At 41.4% G+C, this 15244-nt stretch overlaps 1 non-coding gene across 1 annotated transcript; it reads left to right on the top strand.

Annotated features, from left to right (window-relative positions):
• The first annotated feature begins 4588 nt into the window (after nucleotides 1-4588).
• LOC130937974 (small nucleolar RNA R71) lies at nucleotides 4589-4695 on the top strand. Its single transcript, XR_009069161.1, has one exon. It is a non-coding gene; the product is annotated as a small nucleolar RNA R71 (small nucleolar RNA).
• The last annotated feature ends 10549 nt before the right edge of the window (nucleotides 4696-15244 follow it).

The following is a 15244-nucleotide window of genomic DNA, read 5'->3' as shown; positions in this document are numbered from 1 at the left end:
GACTGTGTGAACCTTTTCAGATTGTGACTCAGCTTTGCTAAAGTCCCCAGTTAGAGGTGTCCAGAGCTCTTAAGCACACTCTTTTTACTTTGGATCACGACTTTAACCACTCAGTCTCAAGCTTTTCACTTGGACCTGCATGCCACAAGCACATGGTTAGGGACAGCTTGATTTAGCCGCTTAGGCCTGGATTTATTTCCTTGGGCCCTCCTATCCATTGATGCTCAAAGCGTTGGATCCTTTTTACCCTTGCCTTTTAGTTTTAAGGGCTATTGGCTTTTTCTGCTTGCTTTTTCTTTTTTTTTCTTTTTTTTTGCCACTTTTTTTTCCGCAAGCTTTTGTTCTTCACTGCTTTTTCTTGCTTCAAGAATCAAATTTTTTTATTTTTTAGATTATCAATAACATTTCTCTTATTCATCATTCTTTCAAGAGCCAACAATTTTAACATTCATAAACAACAAGATAAAAAATATGCACTGTTTAAGCATTCATTCAGAAAACAAAAAGTATTGTCACTACATCAATATAATTAAACTAATTTCAAGGATAAATTCGAAACTCATGTACTTCTTGTTCTTTTGTATTAAAAACATTTTTCATTTAAGAAAGGTGAAGGACTCATGGAATTATTCATAGCCTTAAGACATAGACACTAGACATTAATGATAATGTAGTAAAGACTCAAAACATAGACAAACATAGAGCATAAAAATTGAAAAACAGAGAGATAAGAACAAGGAAGTTAAGGAATGAGTCCACCTTAGTGATGGTGGCGCCTTTTTCTTAAAGGACCAATGGTGTCCTTGAGCTCCTCTATGTCTCTTCCTTGCCTTTGTTGCTCCTCCCTCGTAGCTCTTTGATCTTCTCTAATCTCATTGAGAATGATGGAGTGCTCTTGGTGTTCCACCCTTAATTGGTTCATGTCATGACTCAATCCTTCTAGAGAAGTGTTGAGTTGTTCCCAATAGTTGTTTGGAGGAAAATGCATCCCTTGAGGCATCTCAAGGAATTCTTGATGATGAACTTCCTCAGGCATCTCTTGAGATCCATGAATGGGCTCTCTTGTTTGCTCCATCCTCTTCTTAGTGATGGGCTTGTCCTCTTCAATGAGGATGTCTCCTTATATGACAACTCCAACTAAGTAGCATAGATGACAAATGAGATGAGGAAAAGCTAGCCTTGCCAAGGTGGAGGGCTTTTTGGCTACTTTGTAGAGTTCTAGAGAGATGACTTCATGAACTTCTACTTCCTCTCCAATCATGATGCTATGGATCATGATGGCCCGATCCACAGTTACTTCGGATCGGTTGCTAGTAGGAATGATGAAGCGTTGGATGAACTCCAACCATCCTCTAGCCACAGGCTTAAGGTCCAGTCTTTTCAATTGAATCGGCTTGCCTTTTGAGTCTCTTTTCCATTGAGCTCCTTCTACACATATGTCCATGAGGACTTGGTCCAATCTTTGATCAAAGTTGACCCTTCTAGTGTAGGGGTGTGCATCTTCTTGCATTATAGGCAAGTTGAATGCCAATCTTACATTTTCCGGACTGAAATCTAAGCATTTCCCCCGAACCATTGTAAGATAATTCTTTGGATTCGGGTTCATACTTTGATCATGGTTCCTAGTGATCCATGCATTGGCATAGAACTCTTGAACCATTAACATTTCGACTTGTTGAAGGGTGTTGGTAAGAACTTCCCAACCTCTTCTTTGGATCTCATGTCGGATCTCCGGATACTCATTTTTCTTGAGCATGAAAGGGACCTCAGGAATCACCTTCTTCTTGGCCACAACTTCATAGAGGTGGTCTTGATGGGCTTTTGAGATGAATCTCTCCATCTCCCATGACTCGGAGGTGGAAGCTTTTGTCTTCCCTTTCCTCTTTCTAGAGGTTTCTCTGGCCTTAGGTGCCATCAATGGTTATGGAAAAACAAAAAAGCTATGCTTTTACCACACCAAACTTAGAATGTTGCTCGCCCTCGAGCAAAAGAAGAAAGAATAGATGATGAAGAAGAAGATATGGAGGAGAGGGAGAGAGATGTGTATTCGGCCAAGAGGAAGAAGAGAGGGTTGTGTTGTGTGAAAATGAAGAAGTGTGGAGGGGTTTATATAGTGGAGTGAGAGGGGTTAGGGTTCGGTCATGTAGGGTGGGTTTGGGTTGGAAAGAGATTTTGAATTTGAAGGTAGGTGGGGTTTATGGGGAATAGTGGATGGATGTGAATGGTGAAGAGGTGATGGGGAAGAGAGATTGAGGTGATTGGTGAAAGGTGTTTGGGGAAGAGTGTTATTGGATTGTGTGAAGAAGAGAGAAGGTGAGTTGAGATAGGTGGGGATCTTGTGGGGTCCACAGATCCTGAGGTGTCAAGGATTTCTCATCCATGCACCCTTTAGGCGTGTAAAACGCCCTCTGTATGCAATCCTGGCGTTTAATGCCAGACTGTAGCATGTTTTTGGCATTAAACGCCACTTCCATGCTTGTTTTGGGCGTTCAACGCCAATATGCATCATGTTTCTGGCGTTGAACGCTAGTTCCATGCTTGTTTCTGGCGTTTAACGCCAGCTCTCCTCAGGGTGTAATCCTGGTGTTTAAACGCTAGATTGCTGCTTATTTCTGGCATTCAACGCCAGCTTTATGCTTTGTTCTGGCGTTGAACGCCAGCCAGATGCTCCTTACTAGCGTTTAAACGCCAGTAAGCTCTTCCTCCAGGGTATGATTTTTCTTCTGCTATTTTTGATTCTGTTTTTGATTTTTGCAATTATTTTGTGACTCCACATGATCATAAACCTAATAAAACATAAAAGAACAATAGAAATATAGATAAATAAAAATTGGGTTGCCTCCTAATAAGCGCTTCTTTAATGTCAATAGCTTGACAGTGAGCTCTCATGGAGCTTCACAGATCATCAGAGCATTGTTGGGACCTCCCAACACCAAACTTAGAGTTTGAATGTGGGGGTTCAACACCAAACTTAGAGTTTGGTTGTGGCCTCCCAACACCAAACTTAGAGTTTGACTGTGGGGGCTTTGTTTAACTTTGTATTGAGAGAAGCTTTTCATGCTTCCTCTCCTTGGTTGTAGAGGAAGATCTTTGAGCTTTAAACACAAGGTAGTCCCCATTCAATTGAAGGACTAGCTCTCATCTGTCAACATTAATCACAGCTCCTGCTGTGGCTAGGAAGGGTCTTCCAAGGATGATGCATTCATCCTCATCCTTCCCAGTGTCTAGGATTATGAAATCAGCAGGGATGTAAATGCCTTTAACCTTCACTAACATGTCCTCTACCAATCCATAAGCATGTTTTATTGACTTGTCTGCCATCTCTAATGAGATTCTTACAGCTTGTACCTCAAAGATCTCTAGTTTTTCTATTACAGAGAGTGGCATAAGATTTATACCTGACCCCAAGTCATATAGAGCCTTCTCAAAGGTCATGGTGCCTATGGTACATGATATTAAAAATTTACCCGGATCTTGTTTCTTTTGAGGTAGAGTTTGCTGAACCTATGTATCTAGTTCACTAATGAGCAAGGGAGGTTCACCTTCCCAAGTCTCATTACCAAACAACTTAGCATTCAGCTTCATGATGGCTCCTAGATATTGAGCAACTTGCTCTTCAGTTACATCTTCATCCTCTTCAGAGGAAGAATAGTTCTCAGAGCTCATGAATAGAAAAAGGAGGTTCAATGGAATCTCTATGGTCTCTAGGTGAGCCTCAGATTCCTTAGGTTCCTCAGTTTGGAACTCCTTTTTGTTCAGAGGACATCCCAGGAGGTCTTCCTCACTGGGATTCACGTCCTTCTCCTCCTCTTTGGATTCGGCCATTGTGATTATGTCAATGGCCTTGCACTCTCTTTTTGGATTCTCTTCTGTATTGCTTGGGAGAGTACTAGGAGGGGTTTCAGTGATTTTCTTACCTAGCTGGCCCACTTGTGCCTCCAAATTTCTAATGGAGGACCTTGTTTCACTCATAAAACTTAGAGTGGCGTTAGATAGATCAGAGACTATATTTGCTAAGCTAGAGGGATTCTACTTAGAATTCTCTGTCTGTTGCTGAGAAGATGATGGAAAAGGCTTGCTATTGCTAAGCCTATTTCTTCCACCATTATTAAAGCCTTGTTGAGGCTTTTGTTGATCATTCCATGAGAAATTTGGATGATTTTTCCATGAAGAATTATAGGTGTTCCTATAGGGTTCACCCATGTAATTCACCTCTGCCATTGCAGGGTTCTCAGGATCATAAGCTTCTTCTTCAGAAGATGCCTCTTTAGTACTGTTGAATGCATTTTGCCATCCATTCAGACTCTGAGAAATCATGTTGACTTGCTGAGTCAACATTTTGTTCTGAGCCAATATGACATTCAGAGTATCAATTTCAAGAACTCCCCTCTTCTGAGGCATCCCATTACTCACAGGATTTCTCTCAGAGGTGTACATGAATTGGTTATTAGCAACCATGTTAATGAGTTCCTGAGCTTCTGCAGGTGTTTTCTTCAGGTGAATAGATCCACCTGCAGAACGGTCCAATGACATCTTAGATAATTCAGACAGACCATCATAAAATATATCCAGGATGATCCATTCTGAAAGCATGTCAGAAGGACACTTTTTGGTCAATTGCTTGTATCTTTCCCAAGCTTCATAGAGGGATTCACTATCTTTTTGCTTAAAGGTTTGAACATCCACTCTAATCTTACTCCGCTTTTGAGGAGGAAAGAACTTGGCCAAGAAGGCCGTGACCAGCTTATCCCAAGAGTTCAGGCTATCTTTAGGATGAGAGTCTAACCATACTCTAGCTCTGTCTCTTACAGCAAAAGGAAAAAGTATAAGCCTGTAGACCTCGGGATCAACCCCATTGGTCTTAACAGTATCACAGACCTGCAAGATTCAGTTAAGAACTGAAAAGGATCTTCTGATGGAAGTCCATGAAACTTGCAATTCTGTTGCATTAGAGAAACTAATTGAGGCTTCAGCTGAAAATTGTTTGCTCCAATGGCAGGGATTGAGATGCTTCTTCCATGTAATTTGGAATTTGGTGCAGTAAAGTCACCAAGCATCTTCCTTGCATTATTGTTGTTATTATTTTTGGCTGCCATCTCCTTTTCCTGTTTGAAAATTTCAGTTGGGTCCTCTTCAGAGTACAGTGCTTTAGCTGCTCTTAGCTTCCTCTTCAAGGTCCTTTCAGGTTCAGGATCAGCTTTAATAAGAATGTCTTTTTCTTTGTTCTTGCTCATATGAAAGAGAAGAAAACAAAGAAAAAAGAGGAATCCTCTATGTCACAGTATAGAGGTTCCTTTATGTGAGTAGAAAAAGAAGAGAATAGAGGAAAGAGAAGAAAAAAAATTCGAACGCAGAAGAGAGGAGAGGGTTCGAATTTTTGAGATGAAAAGAAGTGTTAGTAAATGAAAAAATAAATAGAAGAAGATGAGAGGGAGAGAATTTCGAAAATTGTTTTTGAAAAATGGTTAGTGATTTTCGAAAATTAAGAGAAGAAATAAAATTAAAATTAAAAATTTGAAACAATTAGTTAATTAAAAGAATTTTGAAAAAGAGGAAGGAATTTTCGAAAATTAGGGCGAGAAAAGTAGTTAGGTAGTTTTGAAAAAGATAAGAAACAAACAAAAAGTCAATTAGTTAGTTGAAAAAGTTTTGAAAATCAATTTTAAAAAGATAAGAAGTTAGAAAAGATTTTAAAAATAATTTTGAAAAAGATATGATTGAAAAAGATATTTTGGAAAAGATTTTATTTTTAAAATTAAAATTGATTACTTGACTAACAAGAAACTAAAATATATGATTCTAGAATTTAAAGATTGCACCTTTCTTAACAAGAAAGTAACAAACTTCAAATTTTTGAATCAATCACATTAATTGTTAGTAAAGTTTTCGAAAATATGAAGTAAAGATAAGAAAAAGATTTTGAAAATAAATTTTAAAGATTTTCGAAAATAATAAAAAAATGAAAAAGATTTGATTTTTGAAAAAGATTTTGAAAAGATAAGATTTTTAAAATTGAAATCTTGACTTGACTAACAAGAAACAACTTATTTTAAAAATTTTTGACTAAGTCAACCCAACGATTTCGAAATTTTATGAGAGAAACAAGGAAAATATATTTTTTGTTTTTTGAATTTTTAATTAGGAGAGAGAAAAACACAATTATGACCCAAAACATGAAAATTTTGGATCAAAACCAATGATTCATGCAAGAACACTATGAATGTCAAGATGAACACCAAGAACACTTTGAAGATCAAGATGAACATCAAGACTTATTTTTGAAAAAAAATTTTCAAGAAAAGAAAAACATGCAAGACACCAAACTTAGAAACTTTTCATGTTTAGATACTATGAATGCAAAAATGTATATGAAAAACAACAAAAAACACAAAACAAGAAAATTTAAAGATCAAACAAGAAGACTTGTCAAGAACAATTTGAAGATCATGAAGAGCACATGCATAAATTTTTGAAAAATGCATAAATTTTTAAAAACATGCAATTGACACCAAACTTAAAAATTGACACTAGATTCAAACAAGAAACACAAAAATATTTTTGATTTTTATGATTTTATTGATTTTTTGGATTTTTCGAAAATTATTTTTTTGAAAAACGAAAACACAAAAAAATTTTGTGAAAGATTTTTGAAAACTTTTTGAAAAGAAAATTACCTAATCTGAGCAACAAGATGAACCGTCAGTTGTCCAAACTCAAACAATTCCCGGCAACTGCGCTAAAAACTTGGTGCGCGTAATTGTGATCATCAACAATGGTGCCAATAGACTTGGTGCTCTCAAACGTGAATCACACTTTGTCACAACTTCGCACAACTAACCAGTAAGTGCACTGGGTCGTCCAAGTAATACCTTACGTGAGTAAGGGTCGATCCCACGGAGATTGTTGGTATGAAGCAAGCTTTGGTCATCTTGTAAATCTCAGTCAGGCGGATTCAAATGGTTATAAAGGTTTTCAAATATAGAGATAAATAGTGCATAAAATAGAGATGGAAATACTTATGTAAATAATTGGTGGGAATTTCAGATAAGTGTATGAAGATGCCTTGTTCCTGTTGAATATCTGCTTTCTTACTGCCTTCATCCAATCCTTCATATTCCTTTCCATGGCAAGCTGTATGTAGGGCGTCACCGTTGTCAATGGCTACTTTCCATCATATCAGTGAAAATGGTCCAAATGCTCTGTCACAGCACGGCTAATCATCTGTCGGTTCTCGATCATGACGGAATAGAATTCATTGATTCTTTTGTGTCTGTCACTACACCCAACAATCGCGAGTTTGAAGCTTGTCACAGTCATTCAATCCTTGAATCCTACTCGGAATACCACAGACAAGGTTTAGACTTTTCGGATTCTTAAGAATGCTGCCAATGGGTTCTAGCTTATACCACAAAGATTCTGATTAAGGAATCTAAGAGATATGCGCTCGATCTAAGGTAGAACGGGAGTGGTTGTCAGGCGCGCGCTCATAGGTGAGAATGATGATGAGTGTCACGGATCATCACATTCATCATGTTGAAGTGCAGCAAATATCTTAGAATAAGAATAAGCATGAATTGAATAGAAAACAGTAGTACTTTGCATTAAAACTCGAGGTACAGCAGAGCTCCACACCTTAATCTATGGTGTGTAGAAACTCCACCGTTGAAAATACATAAGTGATGGTCCAGGCATGGCCGAATGGCCAGCCTCCTTAAAATGGCATATGAAATCGAAAATAAGGGAAAAAGACCTTGTCAAAGACTGACTCTAGTACAATAGTAAAAAGTTCTAATTATACTAAAATAGCCACTAGGGTTTACAAAAATAAGTCTAAGTGCAGAAATCCACATCCGAGGCCCACTTTGGTGTGTGCTTGGGCTGAGCTTGAGCTTTACATGTGCAGAGGCTTCTCTTGGAGTTAAACGCCAAGTCGTAACGTGTTTTTGGCGTTTAACTCTGGTTTGTAACGTGTTTCTGGCGTTTTACTCCAGAATGCAGCATAAAACTGGCGTTGAACGCCGGTTTGCATCGTCTAAACTTGAATAAAGTATAGACTATCATATATTGCTGGAAAGTCCTGGATGTCTACTTTCCAACGCAGTTAAGAGCGCACCATTTGGAGTTCTGTAGCTCCAGAAAATTCATCTCGAGTGCAGGGAGGTCAGAATCCAACAGCATCAGCAGTCCTTTTTTAGACTGAATAAGATTTTTGCTCAGGTCCTTCAATTTCAGCCAAAAAATACCTGAAATCACAGAAAAATACACAAACTCTTAGTAAAGTTTAAAAATGTGAATTTTGTATAAAAACTAATAAAAACATCCCTAAAAGTAGCTAGATCCTACTAAAAACTACCTAAAAACAATGCCAAAAAGCGTATAAATTATCCGCTCATCAAGCACTATACCTCCATAAATATTGATCATCCCAAATATAATATTTCGACTCGCTTTTCAGATTGTCCCTCTGATGCTTAGTAAAATTGGGAGTGAAGGTATGACTAACTAGATAATTAGCTACAGGTGCATACCAAGGAACTACTTCAGATACTGCATGCAAGCTATCAAATGGAAAAGCATCATTGATAGGAGTGGAGTCATGCTTGATGTGCTCAAGGTGACTCAAGTGGTCCGCCTCTAAAGTCTAAGAACCACTCCTATCCTTAATTTCTAAATCAAATTCTTGCAGCAGCAGTATCCAACGTATCAGCCTTGGTTTGGACTCTTTTTTAGCTAACAAATATTTGAGAGCTGCATGGTCTGAGTACACTACCACTTTAGTGCCAAGTAAACAGGTTCGGAATTTATCTAGAGCAAAAACAATAGCTAAAAGCTCTTTTACAGTGGTAGTGTAATTAGACTGAGCAGCATCTAAGGTCTTCGAAGCATATACAATTACGAAAGGGTCCTTACCTGCACGCTGGGCCAACGCCGCTCCTACAGCATGGTTGGAGGCGTCACACATAATCTCAAAGGGCTGACTCCAGTCTGGTCCTCACACAATTGGAGCTTGAGTCAAGGCGATCTTCAGCTTATCAAACGCTTCCATACAGTCCTCACTCATCTCAAATTCAACATCCTTCTGCATCAGTCTAGATAAAGGTAAAGCTACCTTACTGAACTCCTTGATAAATCTCCGGTAAAAACCTTCATGACCAAGAAACGAACGGACTTCCCTCGCGGAGGAGGGGTAAGGCAGACTAGAAATGACATTTACCTTTGTTGGATCTACAGAAATACCAGTATTAGAGACAATATGTCCTAGAACAATACCTTGTTTGACCATAAAATGAAACTTTTCAAAATTCAAAACAAGATTTGATCTAACACACATATCTAATACTCTAAATAAACTATCCAAGAAAAGGCTAAAGGAATCACCGTATACGCTAAAATCATCCATAAAAACTTCCATACAATTCTTAATAAGATCAGAGAAAAGACTCATCATGCACCTTTGGAAAGTAGCTGGTGCATTGCATAAGCCAAAAGGCATTCTCTTGTAAGCATAACTTCTAAACGGACATGTAAAAGTAGTCTTTTCCTGATCCTCAGGAGCTATATAAATCTGAAAATAGCCTGTGTAACCATCTAAAAACCAGTAATGCGATTTACCTGACAGGCAATTCAGCATTTGATCAATGAATGGCAGGGGATAGTGATCCTTACGAGTGGCCTGGTTGAGGCGCCTATAGTCAATGCACACCCTCTAGGAATTCTGCACTCTAGTTGCTATGAGCTCTCCTTGCTCATTCTTTACTGTTGTGACTCCAGATTTCTTGGGCACCACTTGCACTGGGCTGATCCATTCGCTATCTGAGATGGGGTAGATGATATCTGCTTCAAGTAGTCTGGTCACTTCCTTCTTGACAACCTCCAAGATGGTGGGATTCAGTCTTCTTTGGGGTTGACAAACAGGCTTTGCTCCCTCTTCTAAAAATATTCTGTGCTCACAAACTTGAGGGCTGATGCCTACTATATCCGCCAAGCTCCACCCAATTTCTTTCTTATGTCTTCTCAGCACACTAAACAACTACTCCTCCTGTTGGGCTGAGTTCCCTTGTAATGATAACTGGGAGCATCTGATTATCCTCAAGATAAGCATACTTAAGGTGGGGTAGAAGGGGTTTTAACTCTAATTTCTGCTCATGATCGGGCACTGGATCGTCTGGAGCCAGTGATGATGGCATAATGTCCTCATTGTGTTCAGAGGGGTTCTCCACACTTGGACCTTGCTCCATGTGCATCTCTTCTACTGCTTCTTGGTGAACTGCAGCCACTGTCTCATCAATGATGTTGCATTGGAAAATAGAATGGTTTTCCGGAGGATGCTTTATAGCCTCATTCAGATTGAAGCTTACTGCCCGGCCATCTATCTCAAAGGAATATGTTCCTGAGAATGCATCCAACTTGAACTTGGAGGTCTTTAGGAATGGTCTTCCGAGCAGGATGGATGACGGTTTCCCTGAGGCGTTTTGGGGCATCTCCAAGATATAGAAGTCAATGGGAAATGTGAGCCCCTTAATGCTCACCAGCACGTCCTCAGTAATTTCAACCACTGTAATAATGCTTTTATCTGCTAACACAAAACGAACTGCCGACCTTTTTAAGGGAGGGAGCCTCAAGGCATTATATATAGACAAGGGCATAATACTCACACACGCTCCTAGATCACATATGCAGTAAGAAAATATTACATCCCCAATGGTACAGTTAACCATGCATGGACCTGGATCACTACATTTTTCAGGTATATCCCCCATCAATGCAGATATAGAACTACCTAAAGGAATAGTTTCTAATTCATTAATCCTATCCTTATGTATGCACAAATCCTTTAGAAACTTCACATATTTAGATACTTGCTGAATAATATCAAAAAGGGGGACAATTACCTCAACCTTTTTGAAGATTTCTACCATTTTGGGTCAAGTTCCATCTGCTTTCTGGGCTTTCTTGCAAGGTGTGGAAATGGGATAGGGGTGGAGTCTTTGGAAGCTTTAGCTCCTTCTGGTCCACTATTCTCTGGTTGAGTTACTTCTTCTTCAACCGTGTCTTACACTTCATCTTCCTTTTCAACATCCTCCACTTCAAGCATGTCTTCAGCTGGGGTGTGTTCTTGTGGGCTTGTCTCCTTAGGATTCCTCTCTTGTTGTGTGGTTCTGGACCTCAAGGTGATGGCATTGACTCCACCCTTGGGGTTGGGTAAGGGTGGAGAAGGAATTCTACTGGAACTTGAAGGCTGGTTGTTCGAGTTATTCAGTGATCCTATCTGTGATACAAGAGCTTGCAAGGTAGAGTTCAGACCGTTTAAAGTAGAAGTAAGGTTATTCTCCATGGTCTTCTGTCTTTGATCAATAGAGTGTAGTAACTCATCATTGGAAGAGGAAGAGCGGTAAGTGATATGAGAGGTCTGCTGAGATGCTTGGGACTACCTTAGATGAAGTGCTCTGTAAGCCTGGTTCTGGTTCTGCTGTTGATAGGGGGATTCTGCTGATACCAGTTCTGCTGGTTATTATTATTATTCCACCTCTGATTTCCTTGGCTGTCTCTGCCTCCTCTGTTATAGTTGTCCCTCCAACCTTGGTTAAGGTTCCCACCGTGGTTATAGTTGCTGCCTTGTTGATAGTATCCTTGATTCGGGCGGTCATAGAAATTGTGAGTAGCTGCCACGGTGTTGTCCTCATGTTGGAGCTGTGGACACTCATAAGTGTAATGACTATTATTCATACCCTGGGTCAAGATGTCCGACCTGGGATGTTTAGCAACAAGCCAACCGACCTCTTCAGGTCAGGCTATCCGACCTCTTCTTAAAGAGCTCGGCCAATATCCGACCTCTTCTTAAAGAGCTCGGCCAATATCCGACCTCTTCTTAAAGAGCTCGGCCAATATCCGACCTCTTCTCAAAGAGCTTGGCCAAAACGCCACAGAGGCCCAAGAAGGCCCAAACGAAGGAACACAGCCCAATCCAAAGGCAGCCGAAAGATAAAGGCGGTTCCGTTGAAGATAAGCTGACCTCACCCAAAGATAAAGATAAGATAAGATAAGATAACTAACTTATCTTATCTAAGAAGGTCACTTCTCACCATTATAAATACACTGGAGCACCCAGGTATAACTCATACTCTGATTCTACATAAAACCTGTTTAATACCCATGCTAACTTAAGCATCGGAGTCTCTTGCAGGTACCCCCCACCCTCCGGTGACGAAGGATCAGCAGTGCAACCAGTCCAACAAGTCGGACGCGGCAGCTCTGGCCACCATCTACAAGTCGGACGCGGCGGCTCCGACCACCATCAACAAGTCGGACACAACAGCTCCGACCAGCACAGAAGATCTCATCCGAGATCGACCTACAGTTTCAGGTTACCCTCGGAACATTGGCGCCGTTGCCGGGGAACCTGGAAGTCATCCCATCACCATGGCGGACAACCATGACAACGACCATGATTCAGATCTAGAGGATAGAACACCGCACAAAGACGCGGATACTACACCAAAAGATACTCTTCAACCCACCAAAGGCGAGAATTCGCCAAAAGAGGAGGCTATGGAGGCACTTCAAGATCGCTTAAAGCAACTCGAAAAAAAGGTGGAACATCAACAAGAAGCTGAGAGAGACCTACGAAGGGAAGTTAGGTGATGCCACGAGTTAAAGGACAAGTTCCTAAAACTCGAAGCAGATCTCAAGGCCAAAACAACTCGATCCGGTCACGAAGACAGCCCCTACAAAGATCAAGACCCATTCACCAAAGATATCATGAAAGCTAAAGTCCTAAAGGACTTCGAGGCTCCCGACATGATCCCGTACGGCGGCACATTGGATCCAAGCCATCATCTCAGTAATTTCAGAAGAATGTACCTCACCGACACATCGGACGCCATTCGATGCAAAGTCTTCCCGACTACTCTAACGAAGACAGCAATATGGTGCTTCGACAGTTTGTCTCCAAGATCCATCACAAGTTTGACGACCTTGTTAAGAAGATTCCTCGCCAGGTTCTCCATCCAGAAGGATAAAGCCAAACACACTTCAAGCTTGCTGGGAATTAAACAAGGAGATCAGAAAAGCCTTCACAGCTACATGGAAAGATTCAACAACGCATGCCTTGACATACAAAGTCTTCCAACAAAAGCGGCCATCATGGGACTCATCAATGGCCTAAGAGAAGGACCTCTCAGCCACTCAATATCCAAGAAGCACCCAACATCTCTGAACGAGGTACAGGAACGGGAACAGAAATACATCAACATGGAAGAGAACTCTCGACTAGGAGAAAGCTAAAAAACCGAATTCTCCTAACCCACCACGGGACAAGGATAAAGAGTCCAAGAAAAGAGAAGATCAATCGAAGAAGATCCCACCACCTCGCCCAATCAAAAGCAAAAAGGAGAAAGAGGTCGGACGAGTTGAAGGCCCACCTCATAACAAAGAATTGGGCAAGTTGAAGGTCCACCTCACACCGAAGAGGTCGGGCGAGTTGAAGGTCCACCTCACACCAAAGAGGTCGGACGAGTTGAAGGTCCACCTCACACGGAAGAGGTCGGGCGAGTTAAGGTCCACCTCACAACAAAGAGGTTGGACAAGTTGAAGGTCCATCTCACAACAAAGAGGTCGGACAAGTTGAAGGTCCACCTCACACCGAAGAGGTCGGGCGAGTTGAAGGTCCACCTCACACCAAAGAGGTCGGACGAGTTGAAGGTCCACCTCACACGGAAGAGGTCGGGCGAGTTAAGGTCCACCTCACAACAAAGAGGTCGGACAAGTTGAAGGTCCATCTCACAACAAAGAGGTCGGACAAGGTGAAGGTCCACCTCACACCGAAGAGGTCGGGCGAGTTAAGGTCTACCTCACACCAAAGAGGTCGGACAAGTTGAAGGTCCACCTCACATTGAAGATGTCGGGCGAGTTTAAGCTCCACCTCACACCAAAGAGGTCGGACAAGTTGAAGGTCCACCTCACACCGAAGATGTCGGGCGAATTGAAGGTCCACCTCACACCAAAGAGGTCGGACAAGTTGAAGGTCCACCTCACAACCAATAGGTCGGACGAGTTGAAGGTCCACCTCATACCAAAGAGGTCGAACGAGTTAAACATCTACCTCACACCAAAGAGGTCGGACGAGTTGAACGTCCACCTCACACCAAGGAGGTCGGACGAGTTGAAAAGGACAACGGAGTACGAACAAGCCTTCCGAGATTTCAAAATTCTTGGGGCAACCACCCATCCTTTCCAGACCACGGGAAAGTGAAGAACTCATTATACCTCGCAGTGGGAAGTCAGGCAATAGCCTCAGCACTAGTCAGAGAAGACGAAAGTGGGAAATAACCCGTCTACTTCATCAGCAAAGCTTTACAAGGGACCGAACTAACCTATCAACAGATAGAAAAAGTTCGCCTACACCCTCATACTCACCTCTCGACGACTCCACCCATACTTTCAAGCTCACACTATCAGAGTTCCAACCAACCAGCCAATAAAGGGCATCCTGCAGAAAACAAACTTAGCTGGAAGAATCCTACAGAGGACAGCTCGGATAATTCGGGAGACCTTGGACAAAACCAGAGAACATCTCGGACAATTCGGGGGACTCGGGACAAAAACAGAAAATAGCTCGGACAAATCGGGGAAAATGAAGTCCGACACATAGAATGCCCGAGCTTATGCATTTTCAAAACCAGCCAGCACCAACAGCTCGGACAATTCGGGGATATGAGGTCCGACACATACCTTGAGAGCAGAATGCCCGAGCTGATGCATTTTCAAAACTAGCCAACCAAGGGGCAATAACAGAAGCCTCATCCGAGCTACATTACAAGACCACAACAAATCGGTCTCGAAGGCGGTATAAGGGATGTACTCAGGGTCAGCCACAGTAACACGCATTTAAACTATGAAATCCAGCTAATCAGACACGCTGTCCGGGATCTTAGTAGACATCTCAAAGACATAGGTCGACTATGGAATTACTACCAAACAACTCGGGCAAATAAGGAAACAACTCGGACAATAACAGTAAAACATAAAGTGACAGACGTGGCAGTAAAAGGGAAACCCCAGGACTCACACAAAAGTCCAAGGGCACCCTTTGGAGGCAACAACAGAGCAAAAACCCAAATACAAAGTCAAAGCTTTACATCAAAAAGCATGCCAACTTCCACATTGCCCCACCAGAGGAGCTCATCAGTGTAACATCACCTTGGCCGTTCGCAAAGAGGGGACTCGACCTCCTCGGACTATTTTT

Source organism: Arachis stenosperma, chromosome 6 (assembly GCF_014773155.1).
Source record: "Arachis stenosperma cultivar V10309 chromosome 6, arast.V10309.gnm1.PFL2, whole genome shotgun sequence".
In the NCBI taxonomy this organism is placed as follows: Eukaryota; Viridiplantae; Streptophyta; class Magnoliopsida; order Fabales; family Fabaceae; genus Arachis; species Arachis stenosperma.
This window is presented reverse-complemented; position numbering and strand designations above follow the sequence as displayed.